Raw genomic sequence first — 25,018 nt, 5'->3', positions numbered from 1 at the left:
CACTCGCCCGCCCAGATTAAGGGACAGGAGGATTTAATCCACTCCTGGATGGTTCTCATACCTCCAGTCGGTTATAAACATCCTAGAGAGACCATCAGCATTTTGGTGGTGACTTCCTGCTCTGTGCTCAATGGAAAAATCAAATCAAATCCTTGCAGGCAGATTGACCATCTGAGTAACTTTGGGTTTTCCCCTTTCATTTGCATCAACCATCTCAAGGGTTGGTGGTCAGTCTGAATGATGAAGGTAAACCTCTTCAGTGACCACACAATAGCAAAACATTCACGTTCTATTGTTGCCCACCTTGTCTCGGGATCCTTTAACTTCTTGCTAATGAAACAAATGGGGTGTTCCCTACCTTTCACATCCAGTTGACTAAAGACTGCACCTACATTAGAAGCATCAGTTTGTACAATGAATGGTTGGTGGTAGTCAGGAGCTCTTAGGACTGGAGCTTGACAAAGGGCTTTCTTCAGACCTTCAAAGGCTTGATTGCACTCCTCATTCCACCTGACCTTTTTAGGAAATTTGGGAGAGGAGATGACATTCAAGGGAGAAGCTATGGTCCCATAGTTCTCAATGAAGTTCCTGTAATACCCAGAGAGACCTAGGAAGGCTCTCACTTGGGTTTGAGTAGTAGGGGTGGCCCAGTTTTGTCCCAGCTTGTACGTTGCTAGGCAATGGCCTTATTTCACCTCCTCCTACCTCATGTCCAAGGTAGACCACTGTACTCTGACCAATTTGACATTCGCTTGCCTTTATGGTCAGATGGGCCTGTTCCAGAGCCTGCAATACATATCCTAGGTGTTCAATATGTTCTTTCCATGTAGGGCTGAACACTGCAATGTCATCCAAGTATGCCATGCAGAAGTCTTCCATCCCATTCAGAACTTGATTTACCATCCTCTGAAATGTAGCAGGTGCATTCTTTAGTCCAAAAGGCATTACCTTGAATTGGTAGAGGCCAGCTGGGGTGGAGAATGCAGTTTTCTCCTTGGCGTGGTCTGTCAGGGCTATTTACCAATAACCTGATGTTAGGTCAAATGTGCTTAGGTACTTGGCTGCGCCAAGTTTGTCCACCAGCTCATCTGTCCTAAGAAAGGATGGGCATCAGTCTTTGCGACTGCATTTAGAGCTCTATAGTCGACCCAGAATCTCAACTCTTGTTGACCTCATTCCTTATATGGGTCCTTACATTGTCTGACATTCTGTACCCCCTGCTTTTGACAGGCAAACAGTGACCAGTGAGTATATCATGCTGGCCCCAAGGGGTCAAGCCTGGTGAAAGTGAGAACAGGGAGTCAAACTGATTTAACAGTAATTTGCACTCATCCTGCTGGTCAGATGTGAGACTGGAAGAGAGATTAACTCCTTCCACTTGCTCATCTAAAGGTAAGCCTCTGAGGAGGTCAGGAAGAGGTTCACTCTCCTCCTCCTGAGCTGAAGCTAGAAGCAAAGCTCCTTTGTCAGGTCTCGAAACATAAGCCTTCCAACGGTTGGTGTGAAAGACTCTAGGAGCCTCCTTAGGATTGCCTAAGTCCACCAGATAGTTCCCCTCTCCAAGTTTACCCACAACTTTGAAGGGTCCTATCCATTTGTGCTGTAAGGCCCTCTGCCTTGTGGGGACCATAACAAGATCAAGCTGGTCTTGAGTAAACTCAACCATGTTAGCCTTCTGGTCATGCCAATGTTTGACCAGAGCTTGACCAGCCTTCAAGTTATCACTTGCCTCTGCCATCATGTGTGACATTCTCCTCCAGAGACCTATCACATAGTACGTCACTCTGACTGGCTTCGGGGAAGGAGCACTCTCCAACCCCTCCTTAATCAGGGCCAATGGAGCTCTGACTGGATGGCCATAGAGAAGTTCGAAGGGACTGAATACTACTCCCTCCTGAGGGACTTCTCTATATGCAAAGAGAAGGCATGGCAGTAGAAGGTCCCACTTTCTTCTAACGGGTTCTTCTAAAGCACCTATCATGCTCTTCATAGTTCTGTTAAACCTCTCCACTAATCCATTGGTTTGGGGATGATAGGCAGTTGAGAACTTGTAGGTGACTCCACAGGTTTTCCACATGGCTTGCATGTAGTGGGACATAAAATGTGATCCCCTGTCAGATATCACCTCCTTAGGAAAACCTACTCTGGTAAAAATACCAAGTAGTGCCTTAGCCACAGCTGGAGCTGTGACAGTCCTCATAGGTATGGCTTCAGGAAACCTAGTGGCATGATCCACTACAACCGGGATAAACCTGTTGCCTGAAGATGTGGGAGGGTCAAGAGGACCTACAATGTCAATCCCAACCCTCTCAAAAGGAATTCCCACCACTGGGAGAGGCACCAAGGGTGCCACATTCTTGGCTCCACTCTTGCCAGAGGTTTGGCAAGGGTGGCAGCTCCTGCAGAATTTGTCTACTTCTGAACCCATTTTAGTCCAGTAGAAGTAAAGAGAGAGCCTTTCCTTGGTCTTCTTAAAACTTAAGTAACCAGCCAAAGGTATCTCGTGGGCTAACTGCAGAAACTGGAGTCGGTTCACTAGAGGTACTACAAGTATTTTGCAGTCTCCATGGGTTGACTCAGTCGGTTCACTGTAGAAGAGGCCATCTTCCCAGTGTAATCTATACTTCCCAGGCTCAGTCTCATTGAGCTGAGAAGCGGCCTGTAGGCGAAGACCTTCAAGGGTAGGACACTCTCTTTGTCCTTTGCTGAAATCTGCCTGGTTGGGCCCACCTTCTGCCAGTAAAGACTGCAGCTCACGATGGTCAACACAGTCAAGACATACAGGGTTGAACCTCACACTCATCCTCAGCTGGTGGAGGAGTCACAGTTGTGACTTTGGACAGTCTTGGAGATGTCCTTCTGGGCACAGGAGTGCTTTCTGGTTTCTTGCTGGCAGACTTGGGTTTCCCCTTTGTCTCTTTCTGACCTGCAATAGCAGTAAGTAAGTCCTGTGGAGGTCATCGTTTCCTCTATCATGTCCCTAGGAGAGCCTCTCAAGGTTCTCTCCCTTGCAGACCTTGTGTGCTCCAGCTTCTTTTATTTATTTATTATTATTTTTTTTTAACACTTTCTTTATTAACATTTCAGATCACAAACCAACACAATCCCCCCCCTCACCCGCCCACACCCACCAGAAGCTACAGCAATGGAATAAAAGGTTGACAACTAACATAGTAGAGGTACATGGCAACATTACGGCTCGAACCACAGGTCCACAAGTGCACAGAGGCCACCCCCGACCTTCCACATTTCGACAGAGCACCCGACCCGGTGTACCTCCCCCACTCTCACAGGTGCTCCCACTCTTCCACCCACGCAGCTACAACCACCCCCCTCCCCAGAAGGAGCGCCATGACAGTGGCCTAAGGCGAGGAAAGTCCAACGGTCACCGCCGGCGAATGTTGAAGAAGATATGAAATATACACGTCCCACATCCTGCGGTCCTTGCCTCGTTGAGGCTGCATCATCCCCCACTTAGAGTCCATATCGTGGCAGTACAATACGTCTTTTTCCCACTGGGTTACCCCGGGGCTGCCCTTCCTGCCCCATTCCATAGCCACTCTTCGTTTCGCCAATATCAGAAGGAGACCCGCCAGCTTCCTGGTCCCAGCGGGTAGCGATTTGGTATACCCCAGTAGGGCCATCACAGTATCCAGGTCAACCTGTCTCCCCACTATGCCCCCAAGCACACCAAAGATATGATTCTAGTCCCGCTGTAGCTTCACGCATTCGCACGCCACATGTAAAAACCCTGCAGAGGGTGACCCACACCTGACACAGGCGTCAGACCGCTGGGGAAAGTACCTTTTCAGTTGGACAGGGGAATAAAAAAACTGATGTAAAAACTTAAAGTGAATCAGTTTAAACCTAGTACAGACCGCCCCCTTTCTAGTCATTTCACAACAGTAACTCCATACAGCCCCAGGTATCTCCCTGCCCAACTCCCGCTCCCATCGTTCCTGTGATGTGGTCACGGTCCCCAGCCCATTCATAGCCGCCGCATACAGTTCAGATATCCCCTGGTGTCCCAACTCCCCCCGCATCAACTCATCCACCATAGCTGTTATACAGGGCTGCGCAGGGAACAACGGAAAGAGCTGCTTCAGCACCACTCGCAGCCAAAAGTACATAAAGACGTCCAGTGCAGAGAGCACCCTCCTCCCCCTCAGCTGATCGAGAGTGATAAATCGTCCGCTCGGAAACAGATCCCCAAACCTGTGCACCCCCAACCTCTTCATCATAGTAACGTAACTGGTTTCACTAGTCAGGGGGATACCCGTGATATATATGACCGGTAGCTCCGGCGAGTATATTACCTCCCCCTTGGTTTTCCGCTCCAGGCGGGTCCAGGACCAGCATGTCAGAGCGACCATATCCCGGGGCGTCCCCGACCGGCTCGGTGCCAAAAGGATAACCGCCCGCAGTAAGGCGGGGGATGCTAGCGCCCTCTCCACTTCCACATGTCGCCGCTCCGCCGCCATTCTGAACCAATAACGCAGAAAGCTAGCCTGCGCCACCGTATAGTATAGTTCAAAATCCAGCAGAGCAAGTCCACCCTCCCGGACCGGTGCTGTCAATTGTCTCCAGGAAATCCGAGCTCGCTTACCCGCCCAGATAAAATTCAGTACCACCGTCCAAACATCCCGGAAGTACTTCTTAGGCACCAGAATCGGAGCATTCAGGAACACATAGAGAAACCTAGGGAGGATGTCCATCTTGACCACCGAAATCCTACCAGATAGATGAAGCGGGAGTGAGCTTCATCTAAGCAGCGCTGTCTTGGCCAGTTCCAGCGCTTCCAGATCATTCCTACGGAAAACCACCCCACCTCCCTTGTGATTACAATCTCCAGATATCGTGTACTCACCAGGTCCCACTGAAACCAGAAATCAGAAAATTGTGTCGTCGCCGCCGTTAGCGGAAAAATGACCGATTTGCTGGTGTTAACTGTGAGCCCCGAGAGCTCCCCGAATAACAAAACGTCCCTCATAATCGGGTCCAAGTTGGTGTCCGGCTGACGAATGAACAAGACCATATCATCCGCATATAATGAAATTACCACCCGGTGAGTATACAGCTGAACCCCTCGGTGTATGTGCTTGTCCCTCACCCCCTCCGCCCACGGCTCTATCGCCAGGGCGAACAACAGTGGGGGCAGCGGACAACCCTGGCGTGTCCCGCAAGCAAGTAATATAGGATCAGTAGTTAGCCAATTTACCCGAAGTCTAGCAACTGGATCTTTGTATAGCAGGGATACAAAGGAGATAAACATGTTCCCCAGCCCCATCCTCCTCAAAACCGAAAAGAGAAATGGCCTCCCTACAGAATCAAATGCTTTATTAGCATCCAAAAGGGCCGCTATCACCGGTTCATCCTCGGGTATCCGCCATCAGACCGAACATTCTGCGCAACCCGAACGACGTCGAGCGTCCCGGGACAAATTTCGCCTGATCAGCCCTGACCATTACCCATTACCGACATCAACGGTGCCAGCCGATCAGCCAGCACCTTGGCCAGTATCTTATTATCAAGATTAAGCAACAAAACCGGACGATAGGAGGAACAATCGTCGGCGGGTTTCCCAGATTTCAGCAACATGACCACCACCGCCTCCCGCAGGGACCCAGGAAGGCACCCCTCGGACACTGCATGCTGATAGGCCCGCCATAAGTATGGCGCCAACTTATCTACAAAACACTTATAAAATTCGGCTGTAAAGATGTCCGGTCCCGGAGATTTCCCTCCCTTCAACGATCTAATGGCGCCAGTCACCTCCTTCAAAGTCAGTGGCCTGTTTAACCACTCCCTCTGCTCCTCAGAGCACCAATACAGTCCTACGTCATCCAGGTAAGCTTCTATCCCCGCCGGAGTGGCCTGCGAGTGAGAGGAGTATAAAGAGCTATAGAATGTATGAAATGCCCGAGCTATTGTCTCGTCCTCAAAACAATCCCTCCCCTCTACATCCCTGATGGCCTCAACCCTATTTACCCTCCTGCGTGCCTGTATGGCCCTGGCTAGCGACCATCCCGGGGCCTGCCCCTCACCATATCGACAAGGAGCAACCCTAGCCCATAGATATTTAACCTCCCTTTGGGCCAAATCATGAAATTCCTGGAGCTTCCGCATAATTTCCCCCTGTTGATGCCTCGTGGGGACGGGGGCTGTCTCCTGGAGACGGCGTACCTCCTCCTCCCTGTCAGCCAACTCTTGCCGTATCCGCTGTATAAGCCCATATTACTTAGCTATGCACAACCCTCGTATCACGCACTTAAACCCTTCCCAAAGGACACCCACCAAGTCGACTGACCCCTCATTGTCAGCAAAGTACGTGTCTATAGCAGCCGACAACTCCTCCCTGAAAACAGCATCGGTGAGCTCCTCGCTTCTAAACCGCCAAGGAGGCCGAGCCCCTGCCCGCCCCTGTACATGAATGGTCACCAGAACCGGGGCATGGTCAGACAGGGTACGTGATAAAATTTGAGCCCTGCGGACCTGTCCCTAAAGCGCACGGGATACTAAGATAAAATCCAGCCGTGCCGCAGAACAGTGCAGAGCAGAAAAATGCGTAAAGCTACAGGCCTCTGGGAGCCTTACCCGCCACGGTCCCCCAACCCCCACACCTCCAGCATACCTCGTATTTTCCCGGAACACTTACTGCCCGAATGTCGGCCCCCCCCTGTGCAATCCTGGGTCACATCCAGGACCGTGTTGAAGTCGCCAGCCCACAGGGTTGCCCCTTCCGGAAGATCTCCCAGCTGCCTCTCCACCCACTGCAGCGTGTCTAGTGTGCCCGTGTTAGGCCCGTAATAACAGATCGGTGTATATAGTTTCCCCTGAATAATCCCATGCACTATCAGCGCACGGCCCTCCTGATCCTTCCGAACCTCAGTTAGTCGAAATCCCACTGAGATGTGTATTATAATAGCCACCCCCCTAGAATAGGAGGAGTAGGAGGAAAAATACCTGTGTCACCCGCAGCTCTTACCGAATCTAGACTCATTCTCAGCCGTCAGATGGGTCTCTTGGAGGAAAGCCACCCCTATCTGATGTCGCCTTAGGTACTGCAAAACCTTCCAGCACTTGGGCGGGCAGTTAAGACCCCTGACGTTCCATGACATGAGATTAAGAGCTGCCGTCAAGAAGGCATATACCGTGGACCTCCCAAGTACTTCTCACATTAGGTATTCCCGTATCGATTGCTTTGCTGCACCTTCGTTCCCAGCCCCCATGAACACCCCTTCCCCCCTCAAACCCTCCCTCCTCCCCTGCCAAAAACCCCCTAACCTGTTGGCGAGTACCCCACCCACAACCTCCCCTCAACCCCCTCACCCAACCAGAAACATCAACCGGCCCCCCCAAAATACCCCAACTATGAAACACAGACACCACCCTAAACAACATAGCCTCTGCTTTCGCTCGAGGGGTAGCTACAAGCCCGACCCCCCCACAGCACCACTAGAAATGGTTTGTCTCCCAGTCAAATCACAAATTCAAACCAAAATGGAGATGGCCCTTTATCATGACCGGAGCGTACCCTGACCTTAAATCATTCATTACTCCCCTGTGATCTAGCGGCTCGCGGCAACATATCCAGAAAAGAAACCGCCTCATCAGGTGTTTGAAAAAACAGTGTCTTGCTGTCGTGCTCAACCCGCAACCGAGCAGGGAACAACATGGCATATTTAATATTTCTGTCCCGGAGCCTCTTCTTAACATCCAGAAATGTTCTCATGCTTGCCTGTACCTTGTCAGAAAAATCTGGAAAAAATGTAATGGTATCGCTCTTCTATGTGACCGACCCCTTCTCTCTGGCTTTCCGAAGTATAGTATCCCAGTCCCGATAGTTCAACAGACGGGCGATCACAGGGCGCGGCAGCGCCCCTGGAATCAGCCTCCTCCCGCTCGGCACCCTGTGCGCCCTTTCCACCACACAGTATTGAGAGAAGCCGTCCGGTCCCAGAGCCTCTCGCAGTATGTCTTCCACCAGCTTCTCCATATTTCCCTGGTCTCCCGACTCGGACAGGCCAACAATTCGAACATTGTTCCTCCTCGACCTGGATTCCAGGTCATCCAGCTTCTCCCTAAGCTCCTTAAGAGCTTTCCTGACTCCAGGCATTTCACCTGAAATGGATGCCGTTGTGTCCTCCACCCCGGAGATCCGCCCCTCCGCCTCATCCAGCCGATCACCATGTTTATCCAGGCGGACCTGCATATGGTCCACCTTACATGTCAACGTGTCCAGCTTCCCATCCAGCGATTGGATCCTGGATTGCAACTGCAGGAACATGCCTTTAATATCTTGAAAGGTGGCCGTTGGGGCTGAATCCATCCCCAAAGCCCGGGAAGCAGCTGAATCCTCCACCGGCCCGTCACCCTTAGCCAGGCCGGAAGACCCGAAGCAGAGCTTGGACTGATGCTTCCCACCTTTACCAGATTTGGACATGATGATCAGAGCGGCAGAGCCTGGGCCCCGCCTGTGTTCAGGACCGGCCCACCCGGGCAGCGCACTCTCCCCTCCGGCCGGGTGCGGGCACAGGCACCCCTAGTACCAACACAGCCGCACAGGCCTGCAGATCCGTCGGAAGTCCCCAACCCGGCCACCACAAGAAACACAGTCACTGCAGGCCCCTCAGGTGGGCATAAACCAATCACTCCAACCAGGCGGGCCGCCGCCGAAATATCCGTGTTGAGGGGTGTTCCAAAAACGAGCAGGGGTGGGCTGCGGACAAAGGAGACTCAGCGCCCCCAGACAAGCTGCCCCGCACCCCCCATGGACTAAGAAGCCGGGGAGTGATCAATCAGGAGGCCAGAGGACTCGCCCCCCACCTCCCAAAAGCGCACCGGCAGGCGCAAGAGTGTCCGTGCGCCAGAAAAGTACTGGTGCGCAGGGTATGACATCCCCCAACAATGAAGGATGCAGCGCAGATGGGCACACCTCCTCCCCTCCCAATGTGCTCCAGGCTTCAGGTCGAGGATCAATGCATGCCCCAGGGTGGGAGCACGGGGAATTAGAGCACCGCCAGCCGTCCATACAACAGCTACATCAACATAAAATTAGTAGCAGGTCACCATATCATCCTCCGGAGTGCGCAAGAGGCAGCTGTTCAACAAATATGGGCGTCCGGTCATTGTGCAGTTCTCCTGTGAGTCTTGTCCTTAGTCCGGGCGCTGCTGCACAGGCTCCGGCCCCTACATTGTCTCCAGGCCCAACGCGCTACCAACGTCGCAGGGCGCCTCGACAGCACGGCACCGCTCTGCACCCGCAGGGGTCCCCGAGGCAGCCCCCCCGCACGTAGGTCCACCAGCTTCAAACTGCATTTCCTCACTGCAGAGCCGCTCCGAAGTCCAAGCGCCGCCTCTCCCCCCTCCACCAGTGGCGCTCCAGCAGCTCGCCGGACCGGCGCCTCAGGTTCGGCAGCGGGAGCCGCCCGTGGGCAGATCCCGGGGTCCACAGCCCTACGGACCCGGATCGTGCACCAGCACCACAGCGCCCACCCGGCACAACCCTGGGAGCGACGCCAACCTTCACGGGCCTCCACCTACATTCGCCGGGCCACCGCAGAGCCTCCCCCAGTGAGTCCGGCACAGGAGTCAGGAGCCGGCTCCACTACAGTCCGCACGCCAGGCCGACCGCGGCTCTCCTCCACCGCTCACGCCAATGCCCGCTTCCACTCCTGCCAGAAGTGCGGCCCGCAGAGCTCGCAGCAGTTGGGGGTTAGGTCACACAGCCAGCCTCTCCAAAGAATCACGGAGACCACCGGAGATGAGACCGGATATTCGGGGTGCCGAGGAGCCTCACGAGTCCGCGGCCATCTTGGTCAGGCTCCCTAGCGCCCCCCCGAGCTCCTGCTTCCTTCTGCTGGGGGGCCTGGGGGTACTAGACACAACTCCAAGAGTTTTAAGGTCATTACCCAGCAGGACCCTCCCAGGTACGTTATTTTGCACACTTACAGGTATTCTGACAGTCATGTCATTACACTGGATGAGAGCTGGTAACTGGGGAACCATTTACACAGGGCCTCCAGCTAACTTGGTTAGCTGTTTGGGTGCCTTAGCAACATCCTCCATCTTAAAAAAACATTCATCAACCACAGTTATGCTGGCTCCAGTGTCTCTGATGGCAGGGGTTTCCTGACCATTCACAAGAACACTTTAGTATTATCTGGGATTGAGTTATAGACATCTAAGTTCTGTTGTTCCCAAAGACCCAAGGACACTAAAGAAACACTAGCTGAGACTCTCATGGGCTCAACAGCTGGTAACTGAAAGTTTCCACTGGCTATAGGTCCAAATGCTCTCTGGAATGGGGGCTTGTTCTGACCTCCATCTGGTTTGGGACCAGATGGTACACTAGGCTGATTCGGTTTCCCTTGTGGTTTACCCTGGTTATGTTTGGGGCCCTCTTTTGGATTGGAATTATTGGAATTTTCTTTGTTGTCTTTCTGGTGTCCGGTCAAAGGTTCGAATGCCCAAAGGGTCGAGGTAATAGGACTGAAAACCAAAGGGTTGAATTTTTTAAAACATTTTTTTTGGTTTTCATATAGTAAAAAAAAAAAGTGGGTTTTGCACCAATAAAGGGTGTTTTGGGGGGAACTCCCCCCCCCAAAAAAAATTTCCAAAAATATTCGACCCTTTGGTTTTTGGTCCTTTTGTTTTGACCCTTTGGTCATTCGATCCTTTGCATTCGAACATTTGGCCTAGAACCGTCTTTCTTTGGCTGCTTTCCCTCATCCTTTTTCTGAGTTGCCCCAGAATCCTTATGAGTAGCCCTGTTGGCAACCCACAAGTCAGCAGCCTTAGCTAACTTCTTAGGATCTATCTCCTTTGAATCAGCCAAGTGCTGTCTAAGCTCAGAAGAGCAGACATCAAAAATAGACTCCAACATTACAAGATTCCTCAAACCTTCATAAGTGTTCACTTTGTTACCCTTATCCCAACCATCTAAGTTGTTCAAACATTCACACACCCAGGTAGCCCAAGGGGTACCATCATGATTTTTGAGGGTTCTAAACCTCTTAAGATACTGGGAAGGGGTCTTCCCAAATCTAGCTATTAATGCTAGCTTCATACACTCATAATCCTGTTTATCCGCCTCCCCCAACTCCATTACAGCATCACTTGCAACAGAGGGAAGCCTAGAGAAAAGCCAGGGAATCAGCTGATTCCCTGAGATACCTTGAATCCCATGATTGTACTCAAACATTGCTAACCAATCCAAAACATCAAGTTTAGTCTCATACATACCAATCATTTCCTTTGGCCTACGGGGTCTCTTAGGGCTGGAAGACCTAGAAGACTCTGGGAGAGAAGCATTTTCTACAGACAATTTCTTCATTTCTAGTTCATGATTCAGCTCCATTTCTCTGAGCCTTAACTCTTGATGTTTCATGGCATTTTGTGCATCAATACGTTTCACTTCCAATTCAAGTCTCATTTTCTCAAGTGCAATAAACTAAGGAGTAAGTGTAGGACCTGTGGGGGTCCCTGTGGACAGAGGTTGTACTTTCTGAGCAGGCAAAGGAGTTGTAGGGTTTCCTAACAAGGACTCATCTACTTCTTCTAAATTAACACTCTCAGAATCAGAAACATCAGTATCCACATTTGCTGGAGGGGTAGGCCCTTCTGACCCACGCTCCAGACTTTGTTTTCCCATTAACTTTGCAATCAATTCAGATTTCTTTCCTTTACCAGAGAGACTCCTCTCTCTACACTTGGTTCTCAAAACCTCAGCTGTGTAGTTTAAGAGACCCTCTTCAGTGTAGCTTTCCATATTTGACATGCTTTCTCAGTTAAATCGAATTAGTGGTGTTTAGCCTTGTGGTTAGTTGAAGCCAAGCAATAGCAGCACTCTAAGTGTAATCACTCTACTTCCAAATCCTCATCGCTGTACACCAGCGTTAGGCAGAATCCTGTGCAGTGCCCCTAGGGACCACTACACACAATTAAGACTACAAGTGGTAATACAAGTTCACCTTTGGTACAAGCCTGTACTACTATGTTAAAGTGGTAGCAGTAGCGGAGCAGCTAGGCCTATCTCAAGAGTATATGAGCAGTAGCAGAGATTACACAAAGGGACCACAATTACTGTGACTCAAGCAAACACTGACTCAAGGTTTCAGGTAAAAAATATAAGTACATTTATTTTTAAACCGTTTGTTATAAACACAACACTTCTATTAATTCAAAACCACACGTAAAATACACTACAACCAACCCATTCACTTGGTACAGTATAATTCAAGGTAAGTACCCTATGTTTTAACGGACCGGTGTTGTGAAACAAAAGACGTTACCGGGAATACATATGCGATCACTTTTTGACAGTAATGACAGTTCGGTCTTACTAAAGATACACGTATCTGCGGCAAGAAATGTTACCGGGGCAAAAACACACTTAGCACCTGAGTTAACCAGAGAGAGTTGGGGGTAAAAATCATAGGCAATACTTTTGTCAGGGCAGACAGAATCAGAGAACACTTGTTGACAGAAATTCAAGAGTCAATAGGTCGTTTGTTATAAACACAACACTTCTATTAATTCAAAACCACACGTAAAATACACTACAACCAACCAATTCACTTGGTACAGTATAACTCAAGGTAAGTACCCTATGTTTTAACGGACCAGTGTTATGAAACAAAAGGCGTTACCGGGAATACATATGCGATCACTTTTTGACAGTAATGACAGTTCGGTCTAACTAAAGATACGCGTATCTGCGGCAAGAAATGTTAACGGGGCAAAAACACACTTAGCACCTGAGTTAACCAGAGAGAGTTGGGGGTAAAAATCATAGGCAATACCTTTGTCAGGGCAGACAGAATCAGAGAACACTCATTGACAGAAATTCAAGAGTCAATAGGCCGGAGCCAGTGTCAAGTGGAACCGGGTTCCTGTTGTCGAGGATCACACAGTCGGACAGTTCAAGATTCAACGTTGCCAGGAGTACTTAGATATTGTCAATGGAGGAAGCAAAAGTTATAAGAAGGAGGGAAGATAAGGGCAAGCTTTGGAGGAGGAGAAAAGGGATTCACCCTAGCTCCTCGAAGCAGAACACAGTACCCTATTCAAGGAAGAGCTGGCGCCACGGCAGTTGTTCCTGGTAGTTTCATGCAGACCCACGGTTCCTGGAGATTCGGCAAGAAGGAGGACGTCTGGAGGGGTCTGCACCACACAGGGATGAAGCCGGCAGCAGCAACGGTGAATAAAAGGTGCGCTCCTTAAAAACAGGAGAGGCTCTTCAGATGGCTATCCGGACCACTACAGCAGTGTGCAGCGATTTCGACCATGAAGAGGATCCTCTGGCTGTGGAAGATGAGCTGGTTGACCCCACCAGGCTCAAGGGAAGAAGACTCCGGACTGGATCTTCTCTGGTCGTCGAAGGGTAGATAGCTCAGAACTGCAGCAGGGCTTCACCGGGATGGGATAGTTGCAGCAGCCATCTTCTTCTCCGCTTCTCTTCGGTTCCTTGTAGTTCCAATGGCGACTCTGACTTCCAGCCCAAGAGTCCTGCCTTTTATGCGAAAATCCCCCATTCACACAGCCTGGCTGTCAATTACGCAGCAGGGGGGTTGTCCAGCCCGGACAACCACCTCAGCCAATCATGGCAAAGTGCAACTTGGGTTTCCTAGGATACCCTGTGCAGGGGGTGACTACACCCCTCCCTCACATTCAGCCCACCTAGACACCCAGCTCCTAGAGGAGGGCTTCTTGGCAGAAGCCCGCCAAAAGACAGTGAACAAAGAAGGCAAACCTGGTTTGCCATGCAAAGTAAAACACAAGAAGGACTTTAACAAAAAGAAATGGCGAATAAACCCGACCGGAGCCAAAAGAAAAAGTATTTGGTCAAGCGGGTTTATGTTCGAGGCTAATATAATAGCCTAAAACAATACCATGTTTATATAGTATAAAACGCGGTAGAAAAGTTAGGGTAGATACCACTGCCACCAGCCAACTCTAAATGTTAAAAGAGCAAAACAATGCTCTAGGAGTTACAGATAAAAAGGGCTAAGAAATAACCCTTTCCAATACTCCATGTAAGATGGGGTGCACTGGATCTGTGGTTAAAGGACTATGTAAAGTTAATGGCAACTTTACCCTCTTCTGGGGGACGGGAGTCAGCCCCAGAAATGGAGTCGGTGGGAAGTCTAAAAGACAACCCTGTGTCACTGCACTGAAGGAGCTGGGTAACACACAAACGAAGGGGGGCTACTGAAGTGGTGTACTCAAGAGCCCACAATCACAAAAACAGATGCAATACGCATGGCAAAACATGGGTGAGAGTGGGGGAAAAGCTCACACTCTTACCAAGTGAAACAAATAACTCCAGAAATCCAGCAAAACTGCTGAGGGACTCACTAGGTAAGGGAAATTAGCCATTGAATGAGAATTCTCCCTAACAACCGGGATACTAAAATCATTTTTTTCTGTCCCGAAACGCTGCATTTTTAAAATGGCCGCCAGGGAAGAGAAAACAGAGTCTGTTTTCCCTTTCCATGGCAGCCATTGGGAGTGGACGTGCTGGGAACACTTCTGTTCCCAGCACGTCTGCTCCCAAAAAAATAAAGAGAAGAAGGTAAGTGGGGTTGGGAGGGCATGGGGGAGGAGGAAGGGAGGGGAAAAAAAAGAAAAGAAAAAATGTACCTTGGTCCCCGGTGGGGGACAATGGAAGCCTCCAGCCGTGTGGAGGCTCGGAGCGGGGACAAAGCAGGCAGAAGGTAAGTGGGGTTGGGAGGGCGGGGAGGTGGGAGGAAAGGGAATTTAAAAAAAACATCCCCAGTGGGGGGCGATGGCAGCTTCTCAGCTGTGTATAGGCTCGGAGCGGGGATAGCCCTGCTTCAAGCCTTCTCATTGGCTGAGGGCCTGCCATGCACCCCGCCGGGTACATGGCTGTGGAATCCCAGCCAAGGGATTCCCGGCCGGGTAACGACCCTGGCGAGAGCCAATCAGAATGTGTGTTACATTCTGATTGGCTCTCGCCGGGTACTAATGATAGTTGAGCCATAACATAGAACCCAAGTGCAGATTTACTTGCCTGCTCCAAATTACCCATTATGGAGAGACACCTTCTAATGTATTGTACCCACCAGGATCTCAGCCTCAGTTCCAGTCTGATGGCACTGACTGTTACAGAGACAGGGAGGCCTAATGCTCACTTAGGAATTCTAGCTTCTGGAGCGTCAAAACATTTCCTATCCCTGATATTCAGGAGTTCACACCCATACAGGATAATTGGCGAGACTGTAACTTTATAAAACTCGATGAATGGAATTAGGAAAAAAGCATGTAGCTTACTTTTTGTGACCATCCAGACCGAGGTACATGTATGTATTTTGTTATCATAGCGTGCTTTCACATGTTCACGATGCTTTGCAACTGAAATTATAAATCCTAAATAGCATATTGATTTGACTCTCTTAATGGGTGTGTTGTTCAATTTCCAGGTAAAATTCTTTAGCTTCTTCTGAGTCATAACAGTCAGGACATAGGATTTACTTGAATTTATCTGCAGATGATTTTCATTCAGATATTCTTCTAGACCTTCTAATTGCTGCTGCAGTCCTAGTTGTGTGTAGTTCACAAGTATTAGATTGTGTATGCTAAGCACCTCATTTTCAAACTGGACAGACTGGGCACATACCCCCTTATGCTTTGCTTTTAGCCCATACGTCCGCTAAGTATAGATTGAAAAATGTGGGGGCGAGCATGCACCCCTGATGTACACCGCGCTTTAGGGGGACCTTTCGAGATAGTTTGCCCTGCATATTCAATCTCACTTTAGTGAATTATCTGAGTACAAGAGTTATAATAAGGCCTGGTCAATCCCCCACTTTGCTAACTTAGCCCAAAGAGTAGAGATGTTTATGTTATCAAAGGCGGCGGACAGATCTATTGTGGCCACATACAGTGAACGGCCAATAGGAGGGCCGGTATCTGAAAAACATGCTGTCAAGGTGGTCCCGCTTTATATTGTTTTTCTGCCTTTCCTCAACCCCGTTTGAAGAGGGCTCAGGATATTTGCCCCCTCTGCCCTGCAAGTGAGTTTACATAGGAGAAGAGTAGCCAACAATTTTTAAGTGTGTCAATCAAAGAAATGGGTCAATAGGAAGCCGTATTTTCTCTCTGCTCGCTTTTAAAAATGGGAACAAATATCGAGGAGGTCTAGGAGGCAGGGCAAATGCGATCTTTCACAATATGTATGAATAGATGGTACAAAATATCCACCCATATAGCTGGCTTGCTTTTAATAATGCCATTTGTCACACCATCCACACCAGAGGCTTGAGAGTTATTCAATTTATTGATAATGAGCTCTATATCCGCCCGATCGAAGACTAGAGGGGACTCAGTGCCCAAAAGGGTATTGGTGCTATTTGGCCTCCCCTCATCTTTATCATTGACCTTGTATTTGCCTGTAAAATAGTCCATGCAGGCCTCCGAAACTCTGATGGACTGACAGTGCGATTGGTTGTTATATTTGTTTTTCAAGATATGATATGATATGATAGTTTATTTGCATTGCGCTGGTACCCAAGTGTTTCAGAGCGCGACATGGCAAGGGAAGGGAACAGGGAAGAACAAACAGCGATCTTACTAGGCCCAGTGACATTGAGAAGGCTCAAGTGCATGGGAAAAGGAAAGGTGGAAAGTGCATGGAAGGGGGAGAGTGGAAAGTGCGCAGCAGAGGAGAACAGATAAATAACAATAAATACAAATAAATAGATAATGGAGGCAATATACAGTGGTAGTGCAGCCAGCAAGTGGCAAGTGCTGTGTTTACGGCAGCAGAAGTCTGATAAGTGCAGAAAAAGAAGAAAAAGGGGGAGGGGTGTCTGTATGGGTACAGATAAAGTCCCCAGTGCAAGGGGTGACCAGGAGGCAGTACAGGAGTGCAGGAGTGTGAGCAGGTACCTGGGCCCAGGGGACAGAGGGTGGCCAGGTGCACAGTGCCAAGAGAGAGCAGATCATCAGGGGGCAGGGGGAGCAAAGGCAGAAGCAAACAGGAAGGTCTTGAGGTGCTTCCGGAACCGGAGATGGTTCTCCTCAAGTTTTAGAGTGGCAGGGAGGCCCCAGCTGAAGACAGAGATCTACCCCCAGCTTGTTTCTTTGAAAAACGGCTGACCCTGAGGGAGTTAGAGGTAGAGGAGCGAAGAGCTCGAGAGGGGAGGTATTTGCGGAGGGATAGCTGAAGGTATTTTGGACCCAGGCCCCAGAAAGCCTTGTGGACAATGCAGAGGGTTTTGAATTTAATCCTTGCATCCACTGGAAGCCAATGGAGAGATTTCAGAGCTGGAGAGATACGATCCCAGGACTTGAGGCCAAGGACAAGTCTCGCAGACCTGTTCTGGATTAGTTGCAGAAGGTGGAGAGTAGAGGCAGGTAGATTTAGAAGGAGGCTGTTACAAAATTCCAACCTAGAGAGAACCAGAGCTTGGGAGACAGTGAGCTTCTGGGGGAAGGAGAGGAAAGGCAGAGTACCTCTGAGGAGGTGAAGTAGGAAGTTTGACTTTTTAGAGACCTCAAAGATGTGGGCGGAGAAGGAAAGTGTGGAGTCAAAGATGACCCTGAGGTTCTTAGCCCTGCAGGTTGGGGTAGGAGGAGGGCCAAGAGAGGCTGGCCAGAGAGAGGGGAAAGGATGGTGAAGGTGTGCCGATGAGGAGGATCTCCATCTTGCTGGCATTCAGACAAAGATCATTGGCGACACACCAATCTTGAATGGCAGTTAGGCAATCAGAGATGAGAGAGGGAGAGGAGGTGGCCGAGGGCAGCCTGAAAATGAGTTGAGTGTCGTCAGCGTAGCACTGGAAATTTGAGCAGAAAATGGCAATGCATTGGGCGAGAGTTGCCAGGTATTGGTGGAAAAGCCAAGGCGAGAGGTTAGACCCCTGGAGAACACCACATGTAGAGAGGAAGATAGATGATAGGAAAGACCCCAGTTGGACATGGGAGGGTCGATCGGAGAGGAAGGAGGTCAGCCACACCAGAGCCTGATCAGTGATACCCAGATTATCACAGAGACGGTTGAGCAGGATGGTATGGTTGACCATGTCGAAGGCAGAAGAGAGATCGAGTAGGATGAGGACAGAGGGAATGTTAGAGTCAAGGTTAGAGAGCAGATCTTCACGGATGTTCAAGAGAGCAGTTTCCGTGCTTCTGGCCGCTCTGAAGCCAAACAGATGCACCAAATTGCATGAATATCATGGCTAGCAAACATACTCAATAGTCCCTTTTCTTGCCATATATTTCCCCCTATGATGTACTTTACACCATGTTCTAAACTGTTGTTTCCATTTTATTTCCCTTTTCTTTGTCATTTCAAGATTTTAATGGGCATTTCACTAGATGCTTCATGTCCTTCCTCATTTGGCTCTTTCTCCATTGAACTTCCATGTCAAATACATGGCCTTTCCCAGAAAAGGAGCTCTTAGATTGCACCAGTGTTCTACTCTGCCCCTGTGCTCTCAATGTTAACAATATTTCTGAGAATTTCCCTGGAACTGAATGTGAATCTGTGTACAGATTGTACCACCAATCAGAGAGGTCAGAGTTTACTAACTCTATATTAGCGCTATACTGTGCAAGCCTGGTGCCCTGTCCCGACACCACCAGAGACTCACCAGTTAGAAACTCTGCCAGTTCTCGGGAAAGTGCCCGGCTGACAGCTAGTTGTAGCCTTGCATGGTCACTCAGTATTGTGCTACAACCTCCTCCACCTCAAAGTTCTTTACAAAGATGTAGTCTATAATGAAATTTGTGAAGGCATTTGACCATGTTGGAATTGTAAGAAACCTAAAGGTGTCTCCCTGGGGATCTGTCATCCAGGTGGCCAGTACACGGCCTTCGCTGTTGGATCCAGGTCCTGGGGGTGGACCAGTGATGGAGGATCACCTGGATGGGGGGGTCCTCGGGCAGTGGAAGTGGTACACTGACGTAGAGACACGGGATCCCTCTTCTTATAACACCTTTTCCCCATCCTACTACATAGGATACTTAAACACTCTACCCCCTACCCCTTTTCTGACACAAACACTTTTGCACACCACGAAAGATGACGGACAAATGCCAGAGCCGTTTACCTGACATGACCACCTCAAAGGTCAGGCAAAGTCAGGCAATTTAACAGAATCACACACATCCGACGGCCCTTTCCCTTCCCCCCAGGGATAAAAGGTGGAGCACGAGAGCACAATGTGAGCATCGCAGACCGCACGATGAGAGAGCTAACCCAGCACGGCAGTTCAAGAGGAGGAGAAAGGTGGCCACAACTGAAAGGGTGACGAGGAGAGACACAACCTTGCCCTTTCCAAAACAGGCCCGCGCTACCACATCCTGACTTATTATTTGTGTACGCTTTTTTCTTTCTTGTGAACATTATCCCACACTCTTTGTTTGTAGTTAGCATAATGATTGGCAATAGGTTTTTCTTAGTATAAGCCCTTTTATTTGACAAGACACCACTAGGACGGCCTTATTATTATTTGATCGTCGTAGCTTGCTCCCATCTTAGATTTAGGTTTAGATTAGGTGTTTTTCCAACATTCCTATACAGTTTAATAAACACCCTTGAACTGTGATCACTTGTGTCTGTCTTTACTGTTGCCACCATGAGTTCCGTACATATGGCATCAACAGTGGGATGTGACTCAATTGAAACAAATTGGGGAACCCTACAATTTCAAAAACTTAGTCAAAGAGCTTCTAACCCTTCCATCGCCACAAAGGAATCAATAGGGTTTGATATCTGTAGCAGTAGGGAAGCTTTTAGTCCCCCGGGGAAAAGGAGAATGATTCCTACAGACTTAGTTTTGTTAACTGGGGTGCTACAGAAGACTGGTATGAAGTATGTGGAGGCGCACTCTGTGTTAAATACTTTCTTCTTAGAGTAAGATCACTTTCTATATTTCTTGAGTGGATTTTCAAGGTGCTCCCAGATAGTAGAGTGCTACCCCTACTCTAACAAAATGTGAAAAGAAATGGTACAACGAAAACCTCGTTGTACAAACTGAGGCACAGCATAAGGCAAAACAAATGTTGCTCTGGGTTTTTTGCAATTACCAAAAAATTAGTAGTTCATCATTCAATTGGTGCATGTTAATTCATATTAATCATCTTTATAGTCATAAAATACATTTATTTTCATATAATCATTAGTGTTTCATAGATTCAAGTTATACTTCACGAACAAAAATGTTATTCACTCATTTATATACATTTTTTCTGACAATACATATTTGTTTCACCCATTTTTCTCATGTGTTACAAACTGTTAATTGTTCACGTGATCCAATAATCTTGATAGGTTTCCAAATCTAGTTGCCTATCTTCTAAACTATGCGTTTCGGGTAATTAATGCTCTTCTTCAGGTTTTAAAGAGTATTGGATTATTTTCTGTAAAACATAAATTGAAATATATTCAAATTATTTTAGTATTGTATTTTTCTGAAAACTAAAAATGACACTTTTACTAGCTCAAAACTCATGAACTAACCTTTAGAATTCGTATCAAGAGAAAAGCTTGCTGCCCAGACAGGGTACATTTCCAAAGCTGTAATAATGAAAGACAAAATGTGTGACACTATAAAGTGATCGTCAGTAAATGGGGCGGTGGTGTGCAGAGGGAACAGTCGCTGTGGTAAGCTTTGGGTCCCCCTGCTCATCACCTGATTTATTCGAGTCTCAAAGGTGATACATGTTTTACAGAATTGCATCTTTCACTCACCACTGTTAAAGTAGTTGAGTCTGTGGGACACTGCCACTGTCTCGTCTGTTGTTTACATATCAGGAAACCCTGCAAAGAACATGAGGGGTAGATCTTAGGAAACGTGATGGATGTGGTTATCAAGGATTCCAATGACTATTCACCTTTCCTCATGTTTCCTACCATGATCATATGTAGGCAGTTGCTTGCTTGTTTCAAGATAACCGAAGTTGGTAAATGACAAGCTTTTTCGAACGGTTTTTACTGGGTCCTTCCCAATTTATACTTCTCTCGTCAATCTATAATAATTAATTTTGGATTAGTGCTAAATTAAAAATGCTACGTTGGGCATCTACGTTCAATATTGTAGACGCGATCATACGCGAGGGATTATTCTTACCTGTTCAGAGCCGGTGTACGTGCTGCTGAACTTCGCTCCCTGTGACTTCCTTGTTTGACGCGCTGCGAAGCGTGTCGCCAGGCAACCACGGCTGCTAGTCGTAGAGTAAGTTAAATCAGTTCCAACTCGGGCCAATTTGGGCTCCATGTTGGAAGAACTGTGGTGTTGTTTACATTGGTATTATCTATCTGTCAATAGGTATAACACCTAGCATGTACGCTAGAAACTTTTCAATAAATTCAAACCAGTCCAGATGTAACTTTTAAACGATGGTCTGTGACTCCAAGTAAAGTAATGCTGTCAAGTGTTGAGGCGCAATTGGATTCTCAATTTAGATATCAAATTATGAGAAAAGGTAATATATAACCGACCTACCTATTTTGTTCTTTATTCGTTCACCCATTATTAATCGGAGTTTTGGTTATGTTGCTTGATGCAGGTGTATGAACTTATTTTAGATACGTCACGTGACTCTCTAGTCTTTAGGATACATATACCGCTTTTACCGCATTCCCAATACTAATTAATGGCAAGTGAATCACTATGCATTCAAAATACTCATAGCACTGTTATTTGAGCACTTCTGTGGTCTCTAGTTCATGGCTCACGAGAAATCTGCGTATAAAAATTCCATCACATTTCATTGAACAAACAATCACTGTCAATTTCACAATATCAGAAAATGACTATAGATAGCAATTCAAATCCCAATCTAAATTCATCCCTCTGGGGTTCATTGTATCAAGTCTCTCGATCCAGAATATTTCCCTTTGTTGTAACAACTTTGTGATGTTACCTCCTCTTTTGGGTAATTTTACATGTTCTAGAATGACAAACTGTATTTGTGCGATAGAGTGCTTGGCAGCATCGAAGTGTTGTGCTACTGGAGATTTCACTGAATGATTCCGAATATTGGATTTGTATTCACCCCAACAGGTTTTTGCTTTTCTGGTTGTTAATCCAATATAATATAGTCCGCATGGGCATTTTATACCATATATGACATTCTTAGTGTCACAAGTAGAGGTGTGTTTCAGTAAAATGCTCTGACCGGTGTGAGGATGATTTATCGACTTGCCTTTCATCACATTGTTGCAGGAACTACAATTGTTGCACGGTATAGTCCCTCTGTATATTTCTTTTGTTGTACTGTGTCTCTGGCTGAAGTCAGATTTGATCAAATGATCGTTCAACGATCTACTTTTGTTGTAGGCGAATAGGGGAGGAGATGGAAATAATTTAGCCAATGTGGCATCCTGGGATGATGTTTCCCAATTCTTCTTGATTATTTTCTTTATCGTACTACTTTGCTGAGAGTACGTGGTCACATATATCAAATCTGTCTTTGTGTTCTTTTCTTTCTTGGTAAGTGATTCTTGTCTCATTATATTCTTAACTGTTGTTGCACGATTATTCAGTATTTCCTCATTATATCCTCTCTTGATGAATTTTTGTCTTAGTTCACTTGATTTCGATTCATACTCATCTTCCTCTGAGATGATACGTCTGTACCTCAAAAACTGACTTAATGGGATACTGGACACTGTATTCCTGGGGTGAAAGCTTGTGGCCAAAAGGAGGCTGTTCCTGTCTGTTTCTTTTGTGAAAATCATTGTTTCCAATTTGTTGTTTTTCAAGTATATTTGGACATCAAAAAACTCCATAGTGGTCCGGCAATATTTGTGTGTGAATTTAATGCGTGGAGCTAAGTTGTTCATGAAATCAAAGAACTCTAAAAGCTCTGCTTCCTCTCCACTCCAAACTCCAAATAGGTCATCAATAAATCTCGTAAGGAATTTAAGTTTGTCTTTCCATCTTGGGTTGTTGATTACTCGTGTTTCTTCGAAGTAGGACATGTAGATATTCGCATAACTTGGGTCCATCGCGGCCCCCATTGACGTGCCTGATATTTGAACAAAATATCTATCTTTGAAAGAGAAGAAATTGTTGTTGAGTGCAATCGTCAGGAGTTTCAAAATAAAAAGATGGTCACTTTTTACTGGTTCTGTTGTATTGAGTAGCATCCATTCCACAGTTTCCAGCCCGACTTGGTGCATGATGTTCGTATATAAACTCGTTACATCCATAGAAAATAGAATATCGGAGTTAGTATTAAAGGTTACTCCTCCCAATTTCTTCAGGAATTGATTGGTATCTTTTATATATGTTGTACATTTTTGCGCAAGTGGTTGAATAATCTTGTCAATATATTGAGCAATCGGTTCCAGTAAACTGTTATTAGCTGCAATTATCGGTCGTCCTGGGGGTTCCATCAAAGTTTTGTGAATTTTTGGTAAGATATAGATAACTGGTATCAATGGGTGTGTATTCGTGAGGAAATTTTTGGTTTTATGAGTAATGAACTCTTCAATTTCAGCTCCTTCCAATGTCTTCTTAATGATTTCACGTACTTGTTCAGTGGGATCTTGAAAAATGTCTAAGTATGTATCTTGATCATTGAGTTGTTTGATTACCTCAGCTTTGTATTTATTAGTGTCCATTATGACTAGGGCCCCCCCCCCTTTGTCAGCTGGTTTGAAAATAATCTCTGGGTTCTCCCATAAGCGATCCAATGCCTGTTTTTCTCTGGAGGTGAGATTACCTCTGGCTCTGTTTGTAAATTTGATCTTCTTCATATCCTTTAACACTGACTTCTGGAAAGTCTCCAGCACTGTATTCTGTATAGGTGGTGAGAAAGTTATTTTGGGTTTCAACTCCAAGAAGTCTGAATGTTGTTGTTTGTCTGATATTTCCACGGTATCAAAAAATATTTTCAGCTTCATTTTCCTAGTCAATTTGAAGAATGCAATTTTCTCTTTCAGTAGTGTAATACTATAATGTGGGACACATTATATCCCTTTCTGTAGTGTTTGTATCTCAAATTTGGACAGTTAATATTTAGAGATATTTACCACTAAGTTTTCTTTGGGGGGAAGTTCACGTTCCTTGGAGGATTTCTTTTTGCTTCGTCGTGTCGGATTCGATCTAAAAAAGAATATACTGTTTTCGATTTCTCTGGTTGGCACTTTGCCGCACTTGGTACCTGGTCCGTTTCTCTTGTTTCACTTTCAACTTGTTCTGTTTCAGTAGCGACTTCTGGAGTTTCAATTTCACTACTTGATGCCTCCGATGACGATGGTCTGGTCTCTGGTGGTGGTCTGCTCTTATTCGGAAATGGTCTCCCTCCTCTTTGTTGATCTTTTTGTTGATAGTATTCTTTCCACGAGTACACAATGTCTAATTTATAGTCTAGGGTATCTCTCCTAACCTTCCTTATTTTTTTAGACTCAATTTCTCTTTGGTAGTTTTCCAATTTTGTGTCTATTTCTGTCAACAAAGTTGTTAGTTCTTCTTTACTCATATAGGTTGATAAGGACTTCTTGGTACTCTCCAAATCCACTTCAATGGACGTCAACGATTTAGACAATTCTTCAATTGTTAAAATGATCAAATCTAGTGAACATTTATTCAAGATGAGTCTCCATCTTTTCACAAATTCTGGATTTTTTTTACATAAGGTGGGCTCGAGATCAATACGTAATCCCCTCGGGATGCGTTGGGCCTTTTAGTACTGGGCTAGAGTCGTTGCATGAAGTCTTTGACTTATTTCACGTCTAATTAGCTTTTCCAATTGGTACACTAACTCTTCTGGTTTAGCTGTTGAGTTGAGTTCTTGTTCAGTGCTTTTGATATCTGACCCAGAATGGAAGTTTGGGATAGATGTCTTAGCAGGCGTTATCGATCCTGCCTTTCGGGGAGATGTGAAGGTTCTCTTATAGAATCATGGTGAGATTCCCTTTGAGGTACGTTCTGGAGATCAAATTGCCCAGGCAATCTTGGAGCGAGCTCTATTTCCTCAGTTTAACGAAAGTGAACCAGATAAAACAGACAGAGGTAACTTAGGCTTTGCGGAAGCCTAT

The 25,018-nt window shown here is 47.0% G+C and overlaps 1 protein-coding gene across 3 annotated transcripts in view; it reads left to right on the top strand.

Moving 5' to 3' along the window:
• Positions 1-25,018, top strand: part of PCNX2 (pecanex 2) — a 3,925,748-nt gene that overhangs the window by 111,150 nt on the left and 3,789,580 nt on the right. The gene's annotated exons all lie outside the window — the stretch shown is intronic.

This window comes from Ambystoma mexicanum, chromosome 4p (assembly GCF_040938575.1).
Source record: "Ambystoma mexicanum isolate Mex_15411 chromosome 4p, UKY_AmexF1_1, whole genome shotgun sequence".
Taxonomy (NCBI): domain Eukaryota; kingdom Metazoa; phylum Chordata; class Amphibia; order Caudata; family Ambystomatidae; genus Ambystoma; species Ambystoma mexicanum.
Note: the sequence above shows the minus strand (reverse complement) of the source record. Positions and strands in the feature narration are given on the sequence as shown.